The following is a 7,589-nucleotide window of genomic DNA, read 5'->3' on the forward strand; positions in this document are numbered from 1 at the left end:
TCTAATGCTATCCCTCCCCCATCTTCCCACCCCATGATAGGCCCTGGTGTGTGATGTTCCCCATCCTGAGTCCAAGTGTTCTCAGTGTTCAATTCCCAACTATGAGTGAGAACATGTGATTTTTGGTTTTGTGTCCTTGCAATAGTTTGCTCAGAATGATGGTTTCCAGCTGCATCCATATCGCTACAAAGGACATGAACTCATCCTTTTTTACGGCTGCATAATATTCCATGGTGTATATGTGCCACATTTTCTTAATCCAGTCTATCATTGATGGACATTTGGGTTGGTTCCAAGTCTTTGCTATTGTGAATAGTGACACAATAAACATACGCGTGCATGTGTCTTTATAGTAGCATGATTATAATCCTTTGCGTATATACCCAGTAATAGGATTGCTGAGTCAAATGGTATTTCTAGTTCTAGATCCTTGAGGAATTGCCACCTGTCTTCCACAATGGTTGAACTAGTTTACAGTCCCACTAACAGTGTAAAAGTGTTCCTATTTCTCATCCTCTCCAGCACCTGTTGTTTCCTGACTTTTTAATGATTGTCATTCTAACTGGTGTGAGATGGTATCTCATTGTGGTTTTGATTTGCATTTCTCTGATGACCAGTGATGATGAGCATTTTCTCATGTGTCTGTTGGCTGCATAAATGTCTTCTTTTGAGAAGTGTCTGTTCATATCCTTTGCCCACTTTTTGATTGGGTTGTTTGATTTTTTCTTGTAAATTTGTTTAAGTTCTTTGTAGATTCTGGATATTAGCCCTTAGTCAGATGGGTAGATTGCAAAAATTTTATCCCCTTCTGTAGGTTGCCTGTTCACTCTGATGGTAGTTTCTTTTGCTGTACAGAAGCTCTATAGTTTAATTAGATCCCATTTGTCAATTTTGGCTTTTGTTGCCATTGCTTTTGGTGTTTTAGTCATGAAGTACTTTCCCATGCCTATGTCCTGAATGGTATTGCTTAGGTTTTCTTCTAGGGTTTTTATGGTTTTAGGTCTATCATTTAAGTCTTTAATCCATCTTGCTTATCAGCTTAAGGAGATTTGGGGCTACGACAATGGGATTTTCTAAATATGCCATATGTCATCTGCAAACAGGGACAATTTGACTTCCTCTTTTCCTAACTGAATACCTTTTATTGCTTTCTCTTGCCTGATTGCCCTGGCCAGAACGTCCAACACTATGTAAAGTAGGAGTGGTGAGAGAGGGCATCCCTGTCTTGTGCCAGTTTTTAAAGGGAATGCTTCCAGTTTTTGCCCATTCAGTATGATATTGGCTGTGGGTTTGTCATAAATCGCTCTTATTATTTAGAGATACATTCCATGAATACCTAGTTTATTGAGACTTCATAGCATGAAGGGCTGTTGAATTTTGTTGAAGGCCTTTTCTGCATCTATTGAGATAATCATGTCGTTTTTGTCTTTGGTTCTGTTTATGCGATGGATTACGTTTATTGATTTGCATATGTTGAACCAGCCTTGCATCCCAGGGATGAAGGCAACTTGATCTTGGTGGATAAGCTTTTTGATGTGCTGCTGGATTTGGTTTGCCAGTATTTTATTGAGGATTTTTACATCGATGTTCATCAGGTATATTCGTTTAAAATTCTCTTTTTTTGTTGTGTCTCTGCCAGACTTTGTATCAGGATGATGCTGGCCTCATAAAATGAATTAGTGAGGATTCCCTCTTTTTCTGTTGATTAGAATAGTTTCAGAAGGAATGGTACCAACTCCTCTTTGTACCTCTGGTAGAATTTGGCTGTGAATCCGTCTGGTCCTGGACTTTTTTTGGTTGGTAGGCTATTAATTATTGCCTGAATTTCAGAGCCTGTTACTGGTCTATTCAAAGATTCAACTTCTCCCTGGTTTAGTCTTGGGAGGGTGTAAGTGTCCAATAATTTATCTGTTTCTTATGGATTTTCTAGTTTATTTGCATAAAGGTGTTTATAGTATTCTCTGATGGTAGTTTGTATTTCTGTGGGGTTGGTGGTGATATCCCCTTTATCATTTTTTATTGCATCTGTTTGATTCTTCTCTCTTTTCTTCTTTATTAGTCTTGCTAGCGGTCTACCAATTTTGTTGATCTTTTCAAAAACCAGCTTCTGGATTCATTGATTTTTTGAAGGGTTTTCTGTGTCTATCTCCTTCAATTCTGCTCTGATCTTAGCTATTTCTTCCTTCTGCTAGCTTTTGAATTTGTTTTCTCTTGCTTGTCTAGTTCTTTTAATTGTGATGTTAGGGTTTCAATTTTAGATCTTTCCTGTTTTCTCTTGTGGGCATTTAGTGCTATAAATTTCCCTCTACACACTGCTTTAAATGTGTCCCAGAGATTCCAGTATGCTGTATCTTTGTTCTTACTGGTTTCAAAGAACATCTTTATTTCTGCCTTCATTTCGTTATATATAATTTCGTAGTCATTCAGGAGCAGGTTGTTCAGTTTCCATGTAGTTGTGTGGTTTTGAGTGAGTTTCTTAATCCTGAGTTCTAATTTGATTGCACTGTGGTCTGAGAGACAGTTTGTTGTGATTTTTTTCCTTTACATTTGCTGAGGAATGCTTTACTTCCAACTATATGGTCAATTTCAGAATAAGTATGATGGCGTGCTGAGAAGAATGTATATTCTGTTGATTTGGGGTGGAGAGTTCTGTAGATGTCTATTAGGTCTGCTTGGTGCAGAGCTGAGTTCAAGTCCTGGATATCCTTGTTAACCTTCTGTCTCGCTAATCTGTCTAATGTTGATAGTGGGGTGTTAAATTCTCCCATTATTATTGTGTGGGAGTCCAAGTCTCTTTGTATGTCTCTAAGGACTTGTTTTATGAATCTGGGTGCTCCTGTATTGGGTGCATATATGTTTAGGAGAGTTAGTTCTTCTTGTTGAATTGATTCCTTTATCATTATGTAACGGCATTCTTTGTCTCTTTTGATCGTTGTTGGTTTAAAGTCTGTGTTATCAGAGACTAGGATTGCAACTCCTGCTTTTTTTTGCTTTCCATTTTCTTGGTAGATCTTCCTCCATACCTTTATTTTGAGCCTCTGTGTGTCTGCACATGAGATGGGTCTCCTGAATATAGCAAACTGATGGGTCTTGACTCTTTATCCAATTTGCCAGTCTGTGTCTTTTAATTGAGGCACGTAGCCCATTTACATTTAAGGTTAATATTGTTATGTGTGAATTTGATCCTGTCATTATGATGTTAGCTGGTTATTTTGCCCATTAGTTGATGCAGTTTCTTCCTAGCATCAACGATATTTACAATTTGGCATGTTTTTGCAGTGGCTGGTACCAGTTGTTCCTTTCCATGTTTAATGCTTCCTTCAGGAGCTCTTGTAGGGCAGGCCTGGTGGTGACAAAATCTCTCACCATTTGCTTGTCTGTAAAGGATTTTATTTCTCCTTCACTTATGAAGCGTAGTTTGACTGCATATGAAATTATGGGTTTAAAATTATTTTCTTTAAGTATGTTGAATATTGGCCCCCACTCTCTTCTGGCTTGTAGAGTTTCTACTGAGAGATCCTCTGTTAGTTTGATGGGTTTCCCTTTGTGGGTAACCTGAGCTTTCTGTCTGGCTGCCCTTAACATTTTTTCCTTCATTTCAACCTTGGTGAATCTGACAATTATGTTTTTTGGGGTTGCTCTTCTTGAGGAGTATCTTTGTGGCATTCTCTGTATTTCCTGAATTTGAATGTTGGCCTGCCTTGCTAGGTTGGGGAAGTTCTCCTGGATAATATCCTGAAGAGTGTTTTCCAGCTTGTTTCCATTCTCCCCGTCACTTTCCGGTACATCTATCAAATGTAGATTTGGTCTTTTTACATAGTCCCATATTTCTTGGAGGCTTTGTTCTTTTCTTTTTACTCTTTTTTCTTTAAACTTCTCTTCTCACTTCATTTCATTCATTTGATCTTCAATCACTGATACCCTTTCTTCCACTTGATCAAATTGGCTACTGAAGCTTGTGCATGCGTCATGTAGTTCTCGTTCTGTGGTTTTCAGCTCCATCAGGTCATTTAAGGTCTTCTCTACACTGTTTATTCTAGTTAGGCATTCATCTAATCTCTTTTCAAGGTTTTTAGCTTCCTTGTGTTGGGTTCGAACATCCTCCTTTAGCTCGGAGAAGTTTGTTATTACCAACTTTCTGAAGCCTACTTCTGTCAACTTGTCAGAGTCATACTTCATCCAGCTTTGTTCTGTTGCTGGCAAGGAGCTGCAATCTTTGGAGGAGAAGGAGTGCTCTGGTTTTTAGAATTTCAGCTTTTCTGTTCTTGTTTCTCCCCATCATTGTGGTTTTATCTACCTTTGGTCTTTAATGATGGTGACCTACAAATGGGGTTTTGGTGTGGTTGTCCTTTTTGTTGATGTTGATGCTATTCCTTTATGTTTGTTAGTTTTCCTTCTAATAGTCAGGTCCCTCAGCTGCAAGGTCTGTTGGAGTTTGCTAGAGGTACACTCCAGACCCTATTTGCCTGGGTATCACCAGCAGAGGCTGCAGAGCAGCAAATATTGCTGCCTGATCCTTCCTCTAAAAGCTTCATCTCAGAGGGGCACCTGGCTGTATGAAGTGTCAGTCGGCCCCTACTGGGAGGTGTCTCCCAGTTAGGCTACACAGGGTTCAGGGATCCACTTGAGGAAGCAGTCTGTCCGTTCTCAGAGCTCAAACACCATGCTGGGAGAACCAGTGCTCTCTTCAGAGCTGTCAGACAGGGACGGTTTAAGTCTGCAGAAATTTCTGCTGCCTCTTGTTCAGCTATGTCCTGCTGCCAGAGGTGGAGTCTACAGAGGCAGGCAGGCCTCATTGAGCTGCAATGGGCTTCATCAAGTTTGAGCTTCCTGGCCACTTTGTTTACCTACTCAAACCTCAGCAATGGCAGATGCTCCTCTCCCAGCCAGGTTTGCTGCCTCACAGTTCAATCTTAGACTCGCAGTGAGCAAAGCTCCGTGGGTGGGGGACCCACTGAACCAGGTGCGGGATATAATCTCCTGGTGTGCCATTTGCTAAGACCATTGGAAAAGCACAGTGTTTAGGTGGCAGTGTCCTGATCTTCCTGGTACAGTCTGTCATGGCCTCCCTTGGCTAGGAAAGGGAAATCCTCCAACCCCTTGCACTTACTGGGTGAGGCAATGCCCCACCCTGCTTCAGTTCACCCTCCGTGGGCTGCACCCACTGTCCAACCAGTCCAAATGAGATGAACCAGGTTCCGCAGTTGGAAATGCAGAAATCATCCATCTTCTGCATCAATCATACTGGGAGCTGCAGACCACAGCTGTTCCTATTCAGCCATCTTGGAACTGACCAAATTCCAAATCTTAAGCCATACCCTTATCCAATTTTGGGCTGGATTTCAGAAGCTCCTAGTGTCGTCTGCATTCTAAATACCTTCTGCTTCCATGAAGTCATATAAACCACTCATTAGTCAGATTATAACTAGAAAAGAGTAGCAAGTAAAAATCTGAAAGAGTTGACATTTGTCCTTAAAAATTGAGTTATTTGAAGAGATTGTTCTAGGTTCTTCAGATCCAGCAATGTCTCATGAAATTACAGAACTGACATATTCTAGACTGGTAGCTATTAAATGTGACTGGTTCCTTCTACTATGTAGGCTTAGTGTTCCTATGCCTGCATTAGAATGTGTGCTTTCAGCCATTTATTTGCCTCTGTTCTTGAAGGGACAGTTCATGGAAATCTCATCCTGATCCCAAGTCTCTGGTGAGCCACAGGCCCATTTGGCACTCGTGCACCTCTTCACTGGGGTGTGTTAAGCCCCCTTCTTTGGGTTCCCTACTTGTCACCTGCCAGCCATGCAGAGGCAAGCTGTGGGGAAGATGGAATTTAAGCTTACCTATCTAGCCACTTACCACTAATGCTGTTGCACCGTGGCTTTGAGCCATGCTGGAAAAGAGTGGTGGTGGTAAAGAGTGTGTGTACTGTGTATGTGTGGCATGTGTGCCCACATGTACTTCTGCAGTCTAACAACTTGTAGTCTCTCCCTTGCATGCTTAAGAAATATGCCATGTTTCATCTTTCCTTTGGAAAATAAACCACTAGCTGAAATGGACTGCTCCAGTGCCTAGGTTCCAGCCCTAGCACTATCCAAGCTGTACAGCCTTGGGTAAGTCACCTCATGTTTCTGTGCTTCAATTTCCTTATCTGTAAAATGGGTTCTATAATAATCTTTTCCTCCTCATAGTTACTCTGAGAATTAAATAAGTTTAAAAGGTATGGTGCTTGTATTAGTCAGGGTTCTCTAAAGGAACAGAACTAATAGGACATATGTATATATGAAAGGGAGTTTATTAAGAAGAATTGACTCACACGATCACAAAGCAAAGTCCCACAATAGGCCATCTACAAGCTGAGGAGCAAGGAAGGCAGTGGTGGATCAGTCTGAGTCCCAACTCTCAAAAGAAGGGAAGCCGACAGTGCAGCCTTCAATCTGTGACCAAAGGCCCGAGAGCCCCTAGCAAACCACTGGTATAAGTACAAGATTTCAAAATCTGAAGAACCTGGAGTCTGATGTTCAAATTCAGGAAGCATCCAGCACAGGAGATCGATGAAGACTGGAAGACTCAGCCAGTCAGCTCTTTCCACCTTCTCCTGCCTGCCTTATTCTAGCCTTACTGGCAGCTGTTTAGATGGTGCCCACCTAGACTAAGGGTGGGCCTGCCTCTCCCAGCCCACTGACTCAAATGTTAACCTTTTTTGGCAACACCCTCACAGACACACCCAGGAAAAATTCTTTGCATACTTCAATCCAATTAAGTTGGCACTCAATATTAACCATCACGATGCTCAGAGCTGTGTCTGGCCCATGGTAAGCAATATAAGAAATTGTTGGTTTTGTGGTTTTTTCTGTTACTAATTCTCTTTCTCCTTTCCCTATCTTCTTCTATTCATTTTCTACCGGGACTGAAAAGTGCAGGCTTTGACTCTTTACTTCCTCCACATCCTACCTCTCTTCTGTCTGAGGCAGAAACCTTTAGAAGAAACTAAAGAGTTCTTCTAAGTGAAACAGGATTTGTCTCTCTATATCAGGAAGCGGTCTCTGCCTTTTGAACACTCCATGTTTGGTCTTTATATCTCTCTTGGCATATCCCAACTCTTAAAACCATAGCCTCCTACAAAGTCCTATTTGGGAATCAGAGCTGAACACTAACCATTTTTCTTGATATACCTTTTCTAACATCACCATGTCCCCTTTCCAAAGCAGGTAAATATCTTGGCCTGATTAGATCAGTCAATAAAAATACTCCAAAGCGTAAATCTTATTACTGTATTTCAAATGATCATTTCCGGTGCATATTGAAGGGGAGAAATTATAATGTTTCCTCAACCCTCATAAGATCATAGTTGAGACACTCTTCTAACACAAAAGACCAATTAACAAGAGAAAAACAAGCAAGTTTAATAATACGTGCCACACCCACCATGTGGGAGACAAGTAAGTCTTTCAGGAAAGTAACTCTTCCAAAGCAGTGGGTTGGGAGCCTTCCTTAAATAGTATTTTAACACAGAGCAATGAATTTTCGAGCAGTAATAAGACAAAGGAGGGAGCAGCTTCAGACTCACCAAAGCGGGAGGTCTATGGAAG

This window comes from Theropithecus gelada, chromosome 1 (assembly GCF_003255815.1).
Source record: "Theropithecus gelada isolate Dixy chromosome 1, Tgel_1.0, whole genome shotgun sequence".
Lineage (NCBI taxonomy): Eukaryota > Metazoa > Chordata > Mammalia > Primates > Cercopithecidae > Theropithecus > Theropithecus gelada.